This window comes from Triticum dicoccoides, chromosome 2A, assembly GCF_002162155.2.
Source record: "Triticum dicoccoides isolate Atlit2015 ecotype Zavitan chromosome 2A, WEW_v2.0, whole genome shotgun sequence".
NCBI lineage: Eukaryota > Viridiplantae > Streptophyta > Magnoliopsida > Poales > Poaceae > Triticum > Triticum dicoccoides.
Genome location: NC_041382.1, coordinates 614520126 through 614535288, shown reverse-complemented (window position 1 = coordinate 614535288; position 15163 = coordinate 614520126).

Below are 15163 nucleotides of genomic sequence, written 5' to 3'. Positions count from 1 at the left end.
AAATGCCACAGTCGGGCGTCTGAGCGACACCACATAAGGGGCTTTAAAAGAAATGCCACAGTCGGGCGTCTGAGCGACACCACCTAAAGGGCTTTAAAAGAAATGCCACAGTCGGGCGTCTGAGCGACACCACATACAGGGCTTTAAAAAAAATGCCACAGTCGGGCGTCTGAGCGACACCACATAAAGGGCTTTAAAAATAAACATTCATAGTGAATATCCCGGAGGTAGAACCATCCCTGAGATACTCGATAATAACAATAATATCACGGGTTAGTCAACAATAATAATAATCATAGTTCTCACAAGTCACAAGTAGTAATTCCATTTCTGGTTAACCGTTTCACCTCCGAAGACCGACACCTGACCATCCCAGACTGAAATCCTTAACCATGGACACGGCTATTCGAATAGGTTTATTCTCTGCAGAGGATGTACTCTTTACCCACAAGTAACGGATTTCTTTAGTCCATCGGGACTAATTCCGTCTACGGTCTTTTTGTTGAAAACACACCTAACTTGCACACACCAGCTTAACTCACACGTGTCTAGAATCACCCACGACACCTGTTAAGCAACTCTAAGTGGGGAGGCTACAACCTCGCGTAGCATGGGATCAAACTTATATCGCGCGCTCTAAGGGGTGGCCTCCCCTCTTGGTCCCAACCGGAAACACCCATGCCCCCGGACCAGGTGGCTTGCCTACCAGCTACAACGGGTACCTTCCACCATGGCCTCTCTGTACGGTGTGTGCTAGAAAGAGGTTGACAACTTACTGAACCGTACTCTACTTGCTGTAGAGACGAGTGGTAGTACGAAACAAGTATGGGGGTTACTGGAACAAGACTCGATCTAGGTTGACTCAGGAGGTTCAAGTATTCCCTGCATGATTAGTATAACGAATATATTTCATCCAACAGAGTCACCTCTCATATCACCTTACCATGCCATACCAGACATAACCGTCCCGACGGAGACCGGCGACAAACTCATGCCTACCCAAGGCAGAGGTTTTCCCGGGTTCCTGTCGATATGCATGCAAGGCACATGAGGGTGATTATCATCACAAGTGAGTTCATTTCCAATAGCATGGAAATCAATAACATGCACCCATGCATATGATCATATCACATGAAATAACAAGTCCTTCAAAATGCGGTGGTGTTATAAATGTATCCACGATCACACCAAAACATTATGCCGGGATTCAGAATGCTTGCCTTCAATGTTGTGGAGGGGTGGGGTGCTCTCCAAAACTTTTTGAAAGTTTCTTCTCTCTCCCCAAAATCCTATTTGAAAATATATTTGAATTAACACACATTTCAAAAACAGTACAAAAAAGTTTTTGAAAACTTTTCAAATAAATCTTAAAATAAACTAGACCAAATTTGAGGAAGGTAGGAAAAAGAATCAACTCATTTGGAGTTATATTTAAAAAGTTATAGCCAGTCAAAGTTGTGGTCAAAATCTGTTATTTAAAATAAAACAGAAAAGAAAACGTTTCAGATAGAAATACGCTTTCGGTGCAGAGGAGGCGTACTTGAGGCTTTACGCCTCCACTTAACCACGTGGACAGACACGAGGTCGCTGACAGTGGGTCCAGAGGGCCCACTAGTCAGGTTTGACTAGTCCGCCCTCCTCCTTCTCCCTTTTTCCCGAGCGGAGGCGGAACTCCGGCGACCAACGCCGGCGAGCGACGGCTCCTCGCGGCCTCTGGAGGGCGGTGATGGATCCGCGGATCGAGGGCGGTCCTACTGGTAGTCGCTGGGTCGGCGGGGACGGCGTGAGCTGTCGGCGGCGAGCTCCTCGGCGGAGGAAAGCTTCGGGGAAAAGTGGTTTCGGGGCGGCGGTGGTTCTCGATCGAAATGGAGTAGGGGGAAGTGTTCAGGGGAGGCAGAGAAGGCTTCTGGTGAAGAGATTGGAGAGGGGGAAGCTCTGGTTGCGTCGAATGGAGCCGGGAGGCGGCGGTGGCCGAACTGACCGGAGAGGTTAAAGAAGACCTGCTCCCTTCCAATTGGTGGCGATGGGGGCGCTAGTGAGATGGCGTGAGGCTACCTGAGGGCTCGGAGACGCTCGAGGCTTCGTTAAATAGGCTATGGAGGTCGGTTCCGAGGCGGCCGGAGATAAGAACGACGGCGGACCGCCATGCTGTAGCTAGGGCGATGTGGCGGCGACGAGCGCTAGGGGACGAAGCTGTGGATGAGCACGCACTGCTCACAGGGGCAGGTGGCGAGCTGGGGTGGCTTGGGCGGCACCGACCACGGTCGGGCCTGCTAGCGGCCGGCAGCTAGCCGCCACGGCCATCCTGGTGGTGGCGCTATGGGGCGCCAGTTTGGTCGGGGTGGTGTGGCGGTGCAGGGGGACACGACGAGCGGGCTGGGGCCGGGTTTTGAGTGCGGGGTGGGACGCGGCGACTCGGGTGCATGCGGGTGCCAAACGCACGCTCTGGGCGCGCCCAGAGCACGCCCGGGGTGTGTTCGACGATATGCCATGGCAGCCTAGAGAGTTCCAAACTAAACGAGAGTTAGCAGAAATAGGTTATGGGCTAGGGAAAAACCTTAGGACATGCTGGTTAGGTCAGGAGCTCAAGCTCACAATGCAAATATGAAATCATGCCGAAACTGGTCATGCACTCAGGGTGTTTGACAAAGTGCCAAAGGCACCTAGGTAGCTCTTGGGGTAGCCAAAACTTCCAGGTTGGGGTCTCTTTCGATGTACAAGAGGGGGGTGAGGTTAGTTTGCCAAAAGAAGAAACTTGTTAGTGCAAGTTTAGCAGAATTTCAATTCTGGAAAGGGAATAAATGACATTATTTCATGAACCAAAAATGATCTAAAAGGTGCATGCTCCTGGACTTAAGGGTTTAACATGGAGGACTACAAGTAGGAGAAAGAATCAAGGGTTAAAGAGCAAGCAAAAATATGGTTGCTGTACAAACCATCCAGTTGGTCCAGAATGAAGATGAGGTTGATTCACTCAAATTTTTCAAAGAATATAAATAGGTTTTTGCACAAAGTGGAATAATAGGCTCCTACTGACCTCCCCTAATTTTGGTAGAAGTTTTAAAGAAATATTTAAATAGGTTGTAGTGTAAAATTGCTCTCTGGACCAGAGAAGAAAATTGAATGAAGAGCTCAAAATATGCAATGTATTAAATATATTATTGCACAAAATTGATTTAGAGACATCACATGATATCTCCAAACTTTGGTTGGATTTTTAGAATAATATATCAAATGGTTGCAGTTCAAAAATGGCCATATAACCTTGAAAAACCATTTTCAAAAAAATAAAGATCAAGCAACTTAATTATTTAATTAGTTACACTGATAGAAGGAAAGTTTTTCTTGAGAGGTTAAACAAGTCCAATAACATATTTGAAAAGTTTTCTCTTTGGGAAAAACTCATCATAACAGGGAAAGAAATGATTTAAAAATCAAAATGGAGCTCAGAAATCCAAAGTTTTAATTCCTGGAAAATTTTTAATTTATTAAAACAAGGCCAAATTTTTGGGGTGTCACAGCACTATCCCCCTTAAGAAAAAATCTCGTCCTCGAGATTTGCTAAAAGCGGTGTTAAGAAAATAATTACGCAATAAAGATGTGGCTACAGTGAGAGGGCAATAAGTGGTGAAAAACCACAGTGTGAAAACTGGGGCTGCGTGGAAGAGTTTACGGTTCGGGACAAAAACGGGTGATTTCTACGTTGGATAAAAATTTAGAATAACTCCTAAATTTAGATATACGCTGGTCGTACCCGAGAGTACAGTGCTCTCTCTGGCCGACAGGTGGACCCGGGGTCCACTGTCAGTCTCCTCTTCTCCCTCTGGCTCTTCCTTCTACCTCTTCTCTCCCGCGCGCTTTATCGCACTTTCTCCACCGGCGATGCCTAACTCGTAGGGAATCTAGGCCGTACCGTGGTAGTGCGCGGCGTGCTAGCTGCCGGTGCAACGTGCACTCACCTCGCGGGCCAGCGCGCTGTCGGCACTGCTCGCGGATTCGACTCCGAACACCGGCGATCGGCGACGAGCGGCGTTGGTGGACTTCGCCCACCGTACACCGAGCTCGAGCTATAAAACGGCCGGGGTGACTCTCTCTTCTTCCTCACACCTGGCCTCACTTCTCCTCCTCCTTTCTCCATTACTGCTTACAGAAGCTCGGGTGAGGCTCTAATGGCGGAGGCGATGCCAGACTGGTTTGTGATCCTGATATGCGGAGGGCTGGCGACACTCCTGGGGCTCTCTGTGCTCCTGTGCGCGATGATCTTCGACGAGTATCGCGACGCTGCGGCTCAGGTGTTGGCTCTCCGCGGTGGTGGTGATCATGAGGAGTAGATGGAGGTGTGCCGGGTGCTAACTGCTGTTAGGGGGGGGGATTAGCTGGATGTAACGCCGTTGCAAAGCTTTGCAAATAGTGTATGTGTCTGAATGATTATGGTTGTGAGTCTGCTACGTGGTGCTGTGTGAAATTAGATAATCCACGTCGTGAGAAAGGGAAGGTGTAGCAACTCAGGGAAAAGAAATCTCACTCCAGGATTTTGCGAGGGAAAAACAGTTAATTAAAAGGAGCATAACCCACAACACAAACTACACACACTAGTAGAAGCCAAATAATTGACTCGTCGTACAAACTCAGGGTATCACGCATAAGTTACACACATAAATAAATGTTGCAAAGAACAATACAGTAGTGACATCTAAAATGAAAATGGTAACTGGACGGGGTCCTGATAAAATGTCTCTGGTAAAGGAATACACTCCTCTTCTATCGGAGGAAGTGGATTGACCAGTCGATGTATGCGTCTCTCCGAGTCGGGTCTTAGTGGTCTGCCGATGGCAATCTGAGGATTTAAATCTGCGAGGCTCTGGAGATAATCCATCACTCGCTGGTTCAAATGCTCTTGAGAAATGATGTACTGGATAAGGTTGGCCAGAACTGGGTCTCTCTCAATATGTCCACCGGGAAAAGATGTTACTTCTCCGGGTGCTGCACGGCTCGGAAAGTAATAATATCCTCGTTCGCGGGCATAGGGTACTGCGGATCGAAGACGAGCAATCGCTTCTTTCGCAGCAGCTTCTATGGCCAGGTGTGGGGTTGGCATAGATTTCCCCATGAAGGAAACTTCCGTTGGATCTTGGTTGGAGTCTACGGGAGGGATGTGTACTGCTACCCAATATTCTGAGGTGGATGGGGTGATCCTTGATTTGAACAGCTCGTACTGAGGTGGCTGGGTAGAACCCATGGTACTGCGGGTAAAATCCCACAATATTTTGACAAAGCTACCTGGGGTTGCATCTGGGGTTCTCAGATGAATGCTGGGGCTCGGCATGACAGGATAAAGTGTGAGTGTGGTGCACAAAGTGAGGGTTGCTGGGTAAGGTCACAAGGTGGCCTTTGTATAGCAATGGAGCCGGATTCGTTTTACCATGGTGAAAGGTAATAAATTTGCCAGCTTAGCTCCAAAGGTCGGGTCAGTGTCAGAGATACACATATCTCATAAAGAGACGTGTTACTGTGGTTGTCGTCGGGTTGGTTTTGGTAGTTGTGCCCGGAAAATGTGCAACTATGCGCTGACCAAAAATGCAAGGCTACTATTAAAATAGAGGCACAATGACAGGCTGCGTTAATGTACACGGTTGCACGATTACAAAGCGAGGATACACTGAAACTCGGTGCTACTCACACGGCTTAGTCTACCTCGTTTATGTCTAAACGGGCGTGCCTGGTGGATGTCGAGGTTTCTCCACGCGTCTCTCTGCCGGGATTAGTCGGAGATGGCGGAGGAACTATAGGGTCGGGGTAATGATGATGACCATCGCGGGGATTGTTGGCCACAACCCCGTTGGAGTGTGCTCCCAATATGCGACGAAGCACTTCTGGGGTTATCACAGCACCTTGGCCGATGGCTGGGGCAGATCTCGAGGTCTCGATCGGTTGTCCAAACAGCACGACTGGGTTGTCGGCGTTGGGCTCGTTTTCTCCTCTCGTCGGGGCTCGACGAACCATCTCTCCACGAGCTGCGATTAGATCAATAGTGATCTGGTCGAATAGTGCCTCTAGTGCACTTACATAGCGCACTAGGTGCAACAATGCGGGGTCTATCTCGTGATCTCCGTTGGCAACTTGGGGTGGTCTACCATACCCTTCACGTCTGGGGTAGTAGTGGAACGAGCGACAGTTAACTCTGGGCGACAAGTCCCTGAGATGAACTATAGCCTCTCGAGCGGCTAGCTGGATGGCTTGTGGCTCAAAGGAAGTTGTCCTTCCGGTGAACCTGTAGGGGCGCTCGGGTGCTAGACCCCTACCATAGATGTGCACAGTGGCCCAGAATTGACGGTCTTCACCGCTCATGGGTCCTTGATACACAACATATCCTGGTGGCTCTTCTAACGCGTAGGCACGACGGGTGAGGTTTGCGAGGATGGTCACAAAACCTCCAAGGTTGGTTGCTGTGGTTTCGTTGTGTACTATAGGTCCAGGCATTGTGGCTCGGTTTGGGGTAGCGACTGTGCGGTGCTGTGTTGGGACTAGCGTGCCCTTTTTATAGGAAAAAGGGGGCGGAGTCTTCCTTCGCACGCTTGCGGGAAAGGACTATTCAGGGGCCGGTCACTGGCGCATGAGTGACAGGTTAGGTTGATAGGTTGGGCACCGACTGCCAAAAGGTGTTGGGTCACTGTGTGGCTATCTTGCACGAGAAGCTTGGCTGGGGTTTGGCTATGGTCTAGTGGGTTGGTTTGCCTAAGTTTTTCGACCTGGCTAAGATAGGATTAGCCAATGGTCAGCCTGGCTCTGATACCAAGTCTGCCATGACTGGTTTTCCGGGTAATAAATTTTCCAGAAAAGACCGTCGTGCTCATCAGCCCCAGGATTACTGTTAGCTGATGAGGCTCCAACTTGATACAGAAATTCCAAGCAAAAATACAAAATATGTAGTACAAGACCATTCTGGCCTGTGAGTACAACAAATGGTTTCTAGTGGTTGATGGCGGAAGCGGGTTGTGAAACATCAGTGTCTATGGGACTCCATTTCCCACGGGAACAGCTGACCAGGTTAATTCCTATCTTTGCGAGGCTGCTATCTCCATTGAGTGGGTTCCGGGGCTGGCATCGCGTCGCTCCTCTCCGTGCTAGAAAATCTGGCCAAGACAATAGCCAGGGACAAGCCAATGAGTACTTTGAATGTACTCGCAAACATTGTGAACACAGGTATAATATAACAATGATGTGCTGAAAATATTTTATGCTCATGACGTCAGTCACCAAAGATAAATGAAACTCTGATGCGTGCAAGCAAGTTATTTATAAAAATGCAATAACATGGTAGCATAAAAATTTATGAAACAAATAACAAGCAATGCCACAGTCGGGCGTCTTAGCAACACCACGTAAAGGGCTTTAAAAGAAATGCCACAGTCGGGCGTCTGAGCGACACCACATAAAGGGCTTTAAAAGAAATGCCACAGTCGGGCGTCTGAGCGACACCACATAAAGGGCTTTAAAAGAAATGCCACAGTCGGGCGTCTGAGCGACACCACATAAGGGGCTTTAAAAGAAATGCCACAGTCGGGCGTCTGAGCGACACCACCTAAAGGGCTTTAAAAGAAATGCCACAGTCGGGCGTCTGAGCGACACCACATACAGGGCTTTAAAAAAATGCCACAGTCGGGCGTCTGAGCGACACCACATAAAGGGCTTTAAAAATAAACATTCATAGTGAATATCTCGGAGGTAGAACCATCCCTGAGATACTCGATAATAACAATAATATCACGGGTTAGTCAACAATAATAATAATCATAGTTCTCACAAGTCACAAGTAGTAATTCCATTTCTGGTTAACCGTTTCACCTCCGAAGACCGACACTAGGACCGACACCTGACCATCCCAGACTGAAATCCTTAACCATGGACACGGCTATTCGAATAGGTTTATTCTCTGCAGAGGATGTACTCTTTACCCACGAGTAACGGATTTCTTTAGTCCATCGGGACTAATTCCGTCTACGGTCTTTTTGTTAAAAACACACCTAACTTGCACACACTAGCTTAACTCACACGTGTCTGGAATCACCCACGACACCTGTTAAGCAACTCTAAGTGGGGAGGCTACAACCTCGCGTAGCATGGGATCAAACTTATATCGCGCGCTCTAAGGGGTGGCCTCCCCTCTCGGTCCCAACCGGAAACACCCATGCCCCCGGACCAGGTGGCTTGCCTACCAGCTACAACCGGTACCTTCCACCATGGCCTCTCTGTACGGTGTGTGCTAGAAAGAGGTTGACAACTTACTGAACCGTACTCTACTTGCTGTAGAGACGAGTGGTAGTACGAAACAAGTATGGGGGTTACTGGAAAAAGACTCGATCTAGGTCGACTCAGGAGGTTCAAGTATTCCCTGCATGATTAGTATAACGAATATATTTCATCCAACAGAGTCACCTCTCATATCACCTTACCATGCCATACCAGACATAACCGTCCCGACGGAGACCGGCGACAAACTCATGCCTACCCAAGGCAGAGGTTTTCCCGGGTTCCTGCCGGTATGCATGCAAGGCACATGAGGGTGATTATCATCACAAGTGAGTTCATTTCCAATAGCATGGAAATCAATAACGTGCACCCATGCATATGATCATATCACATGAAATAACAAGTCCTTCAAAATGCGGTGGTGTTATAAATGTATCCACGATCACACCAAAACATTATGCCGGGATTCAGAATGCTTGCCTTCAATGTTGTGGAGGGGTGGGGTGCTCTCCAAAACTTTTTGAAAGTTTCTTCTCTCTCCCCAAAATCCTATTTGAAAATATATTTGAATTAACACACATTTCAAAAACAGTACAAAAAATTTGTTTGAAAAATTTTCAAATAAATCTTAAAATAAACTAGACCAAATTTGAGGAAGGTAGGAAAAAGAATCAACTCATTTGGAGTTATATTCAAAAAGTTATAGCCAGTCAAAGTTGTGGTCAAAATCTGTTATTTAAAATAAAACAGAAAAGAAAACGTTTCAGATAGAAATACGCTTTCGGTGCAGAGGAGGCGTACTTGAGGCTTTACGCCTCCACTTAACCACGTGGACAGACACGAGGTCACTGACAGTGGGTCCAGAGGGCCCACTAGTCAGGTTTGACTAGTCCGCCCTCCTCCTTCTCCCTTTGTCCCGAGCGGAGGCGGAACTCCGGCGACCAACGCCGGCGAGTGGCGGCTCCTCGCGGCCTCTGGAGGGTGGGGATGGATCCGCGGATCGAGGGCGATCCTACTGGTAGTCGCTGGGTCGGCGGGGACGGCGTGAGCTGTCGGCAGCGAGCTCCTCGGCGGAGGAAATCTTCGGGGAAAAGTGGTTTCGGGGCGGCGATGGTTCTCGATCGAAATGGAGTAGGGGAAAGTGTTCAGGGGAGGCAGAGAAGGCTTCTGGTGAAGAGATTGGATAGGGCGAAGCTCTGGTTGCGCCGAATGGAGCCGGGAGGCGGTGGTGGCCGAACTGACCGGAGAGGTTGAAGAAGACCTGCTCCCTTCCAATTGGTGGCGATGGGGGCGCTAGTGAGACGGCGTGAGGCTACCTGAGGGCTCGGAGACGCTCGGGGCTTCCTTAAATAGGCTATGGAGGTCGGTTCCGAGGCGGCCGGAGATAAGAACGACGGCGGACCGCCATGCTGTAGCTAGGGCGACGTGGCGGCGACGAGCGCTAGGGGACGAAGCTGTGGATGAGCACGCACTGCTCACAGGGGCAGGTGGCGAGCTGGGGTGGCTTGGGCGGCACCGACCACGGTCGGGCCTGCTAGCGGCCGGCAGCTAGCCGCCACGGCCATCCTGGTGGTGGCGCTGTGGGGCGCCAGGTTGGTCGGGGTGGTGTGGCGGTGCAGGGGGACACGACGAGCGGGCTGGGGCCGGGTTTTGAGTGCGGGGTGGGACGCGGCGACTCGGGTGCATGCGGGTGCCAAACGCACGCTCTGGGCGCGCCCAGAGCACGCCCGGGGTGTGTTCGACGATATGCCATGGCAGCCTAGAGAGTTCCAAACTAAACGAGAGTTAGCAGAAATAGGTTATGGGCTAGGGCAAAACCTTAGGACATGCTGGTTAGGTCAGGAGCTCAAGCTCACAATGGAAATATGAAATCATGCCGAAACTGGTCATGCACTCAGGGTGTTTGACAAAATGCCAAAGGCACCTAGGTGGCTCTTGGGGTAGCCAAAACTTCCAGGTTGGGGTCTCTTTCGATGTACAAGAGGGGGGTGAGGTTAGTTTGGCAAAAGAAGAAACTTGTTAGTGCAAGTTTAGCAGAATTTCAATTCTGGACAGGGAATAAATGACATTATTTCATGAACCAAAAATGATCTAAAAGGTGCATGCTCCTGGACTTAAGGGTTTAACATGGAGGACTACAAGTAGGAGAAAGAATCAAGGGTTAAAGAGCAAGTAAAAATATGGTTGTTGTACAAACCATCCAGTTGGTCCAGAATGAAGATGAGGTTGATTCACTCAAATTTTTCAAAGAATATAAATAGGTTTTTGCACAAAGTGGAATAATAGGCTCCTACTGACCTCCCCTAATTTTGGTAGAAGTTTTAAAGAAATATTTAAATAGGTTGTAGTGTAAAATTGCTCTCTGGACCAGAGAAGAAAATTGAATGAAGAGCTCAAAATATGCAATGTATTAAATATATTATTGCACAAAAGTGATTTAGAGACATCACATGATATCTCCAAACTTTGGTTGGATTTTTAGAATAATATATCAAATGGTTGCAGTTCAAAAATGGCCATATAACCTTGAAAAACCATTTTCAAAAAAATAAAGATCAAGAAACTTAATTATTTAATTAGTTACACTGATAGAAGGAAAGTTTTTCTTGAGAGGTTAAACAAGTCCAATAACATATTTGAAAAGTTTTCTCTTTGGGAAAAACTCATCATAACAGGGAAAGAAATGATTTAAAAATCAAAATGGAGCTCAGAAATCCAAAGTTTTAATTCCTGGAAAAATTTTAATTTATTAAAACAAGGCCAAGTTTTTGGGGTGTCACAGAAAGGAAAGGTTAATGGAACTATTCTCCCTGGAAGATGTTTCTTACTACCCATGTAATATAAAATAGCTAGCTGGGCACTTGTATGTTCAAGCACTTATGACCCCTACGCCTGGTTTCCATGCATACCCCGGTTTTTATATAACCGAGTGGGTATTTGGATACACTCCGGACTATCGGGTCCAGAGGTCGAAGGGAAAAGGTCCGCCATGACAAATGATTTAATTCCGGCTAGGGACATTACATATGTGACTTGAAGTACATAGTCACTAAGACTGATTAAATTCTTGTTCTATACCATCCAACAGGCCGTCTAGCCTACAATCCTGTTGGGAATACTTTGCGGCTAACTCTACTTGATCATACACTAAAATGACAGGGATTTCTTTCCCATCGGGCCCCACAGGTCCGACCTCGGCCATGTGGTTTGGGTCAGCCTTGGTGTATCGTGTCTTCACCATAGCCCAGGCTTCCCGTGCACCCTATCGACAGGCCGATATCTTCCATAACCAGAAGCAACGCCGAGCTCCCTTCAGCTTCTCTATAAGCTCCCCCATGCCTCCTGGCGGGGACGCTGACGGCCACAAGGCTTGGGCAATACTCTGCATCACCTGCCAAGCTTGTTCGTGCAGTTGTGAGAGCTCCGGAAGAAGATCACCCGAGGACCTAGGCATCTCTTCCGCGGGACGACCCGTCAGCATATCTGCAGATATAACGCTGTTAGCAGGCTTCTTCGCCAAACTCCTTTAAAAAAGTTCGTTCAAGCACTTACTAAAAATGCCATGCTGAAGCCGTTTATTCTCCTTCACAAAGTCTGCAAGTTGGGCTCGGACATCCTTCAGTTCCATGCCCAGCCGGATATTGGCATCTTGGAGATCGTTTTTCTCCTGCCTGACTCGCGTCAGCACGCGCTCGTCAGTGTTTCGTTGTCGATCATCACATGCCGTATCCGCCTCCATGGCCTCCGGATTCACTCTGGGGCCACCTGCAACATCTATTGTTAGGTGTGCATGTACGCCGCATACTACCAGGTACTGATATTCTTTCCAATAGACAAAAGAGTTACCAGGGGGACCCTTTGTGGACTCCTTCAATGCGGCAACAGCGGCTTCCAGCTGGGCCTTGCACTCGTCCAGCTCTTGAGACAGTTGGGTATTCTTCTCAGTAAGAACCTGCACAAATATTGATACTTAAATCAGTTGCGTCAACTGTTTCAAGTCTCAGGGGCTACTAATACATATAATCGTCAGATTTACTTACCCGTACATCCCTTACATACTGGTCTGTGGCTCTGGCTAGACCATTTTGAGCAGCACGGAGGTACGCGTCTCCAGAATTGAAGGCATCAAATGCCTCTGGTGAGAAGCAAGCGTCACGGAGTACGGCCCGGCGATGCCTATGATTCATGGCTATCTCCACTTCTGAATTCGTAGCAGACAGTCTATCCGCATCCTCTGTAGGAGGAGTATCCGGCGTCTGCCCCATGTCGGCTTCCGCCTATATGTCCGGCCCTGGAGCCCAACTGGTGGAAGCATGATCGACAGCCTCTCCGGACATATTCCGGTGAGCGTTTTTTTCTATTAAAGAAACACAGACATCATTACATTTTGAGAAAGACGACAACCATGGAGCGGGTTTTTTTTTCATACCTCTGCGCTGGCGTCTCTGTCCTGACCGCCTTCCTATTTGGCCCACCCGACCTCGGTGCCTCTTGCTAGCGAGTTGCTGCGGGTTCAGCACGGCGTCCGAAATGCCTTGCCTGTAAAACACCATATGTATATGGTAGGTGAAGTGTCTAAAGGGGATCCTAGTTTTTGGAGTTGGGATTTTGGTTTTTCTTACGTGCGATGCAGGGAGCAGTCCGGGATAGTCGGCTGTAATGGCCACCATGGCGTCATCACAGCTCAATAGAACTGCCTGTCTATCAGCTCCACGAATATGTCCGGATCTTCTTCGAGTCTGGGACCAAGGGCCCGGTCGGGGTCCTCTGGTTGTGGAGACGGGCTTTTGACCTCCCTTACAGCTTTTCGCAGTTCCTGCCGTAAAATGGCAAGGTAAGTACCTACGACAAAAAATGCGGGAAGAATGGGAGTAAGGAGATATAACTCACCCAGCTTCGAGGGTTGTACATGGAGAATCCATCCCGTGGCTTGATGCGGATGAACTCCTCTTCCTCTCCCTTGAACAACTCGGACAGAATTTTTGCTAAAGCAGCAGTGGAGTCTGGCCCCTTACGCCCGCAATGGGTGGCATCATCTTCCCCGTTAAAACACCACAGGGGGTTCCCTCGATATTGAAGCGGCTGCACTCCCCGCATTATGCATATTGACATAACTTCGATTACTGTCAATCCTGATTGAGCCAGCGCTTTAATCCGGTTCATCAGGTAAAGGACTTCTCCGTTGTCTTCCTCCTGGGGGCTCCGTGGGAGCCAGCTTCGGCGTTTCTTCAGAGGAGCATTGTTGAACTCAGGAAGACCCCGCCGAACAGGGTCCGGAAGAGGGACGTCCTCCATATAAAACCATTCTGAAGGCCAGTCTTCGGACGTCTTCTTCAGAGTACCGGACAGGTATCCGGTTTCGGCGATGCGCCATATTTCGGCTTCGCCCACTTGATAAAGTGACCCCTTCTGTGTGCGAGGGACGAGGAAAAATAACCTCTTCCACAGCTCGAAATGAGCCTCACAGCCCAGGAATAACTCGCAAAGGGCAATGTAGTCGGCGATGTGTAATATGGACGCATGGGGTGAAATTATACAGTTGGAGGCCTAAAACTCCAGGAGCCCGCAAAGGAACGGATGAATTGGAATCCGAGTCCCCTTAATAAGTAGGGAACAAGGCACACCCGCTCCCCCATAGAGGGGCTGGGGAAGCTCTCTGCTTGCTCCCCGCCATTGTAGGTGGCGAGCCCGGCTCGGACCGGAACCATATACGCTGGAGGGAGGAATCCCTGAGTCTGCAGTTCGACTAATCGACTGTGTGGGACGGAACATCTCTCCCAATCACCGGGCTTAGGGCTACGGGGGCAGGAGGAGCAGCTGCGGTGGTCGGCCATGTTGGAATGGATTTTTCCGAAGCGCGCTCCGATGGATTCTCGCTATGGGAGGATGGTATGGATTGGATCTAAGAATCCCCATCCCTTTAATAGACAATTTATTTATCTGGCTAGGGGGGTGAATGTAAAAATGCCCTGGCTCCTCGTATTCATTCGACGCATGGAGGATAGCACTTATTGGGCGCAGAAGCCAAGAAGTTCAACATTTATGGGTCCGGACACTTCTTGACAAACATTCAGAATTTGAGAAGAACCCGCCTTGCAATGCCGAAGACAATACTGCGTGCCGGACTTGATGTCATTGAAGCCTGGTTCGGGGTCTACTGAGGGAGTCCTGGATTAGGGGGTCTCCGGACAGCCGGACTATATCCTTTGGCTGGACTGTTGGACTATGAAGATACAAGATTGAAGACTTCTTCCTGTGTCCGGATGGGACTCTAATTGGCGTGGAAGGCAAGCTAGGCAATACGGATATGGATATCTCCTCCTTTGTAACTGACCTTGTGTAACCCTAGCCTCCTCTGGTGTCAATATAAACCGAAGGGTTTTAGTCCGTAGGACAACATACAATCATACCATAGGCTAGCTTCTAGCACTACAAAAAAAGACACATCCGTGACATTTTGGGCCGATCGAATTTTTTTCTGTCATACATATGAAACTTCTATGAAGATAATTGTGACAAACCCCGGTATCATCATAGATGTGGTGGGCTCCTACTTCTATGACAAAAAATCATGACAGAAAATGGGCTTTTCGTCCTGGGCGGGCCGGAGACGCAACTGCATGACATTCTTTGGGCCGTCCATGACGGAAAAAACCGTGGTAGAAGCGAGGGCGAGGAAAATTTCGGGGAGTTCTCGATTACGGTGGGAGGTCGGGGGTGTGTGTGCGAGGGCGAGGAAAATTTCTCTCGTACACGTACGCGCGTGTGTGCGAGGCGTTGGGCTCTAACTGAACCCGAGCGATTGGACTGCAGGCTACGCGTTACTGAACCCGAGCGATCGATCGACGGTTGTTAACTGAACCCGATCGAGCGATTCCTTCGCTATTGCTGCTAACTAAAGCCGATCGATGCT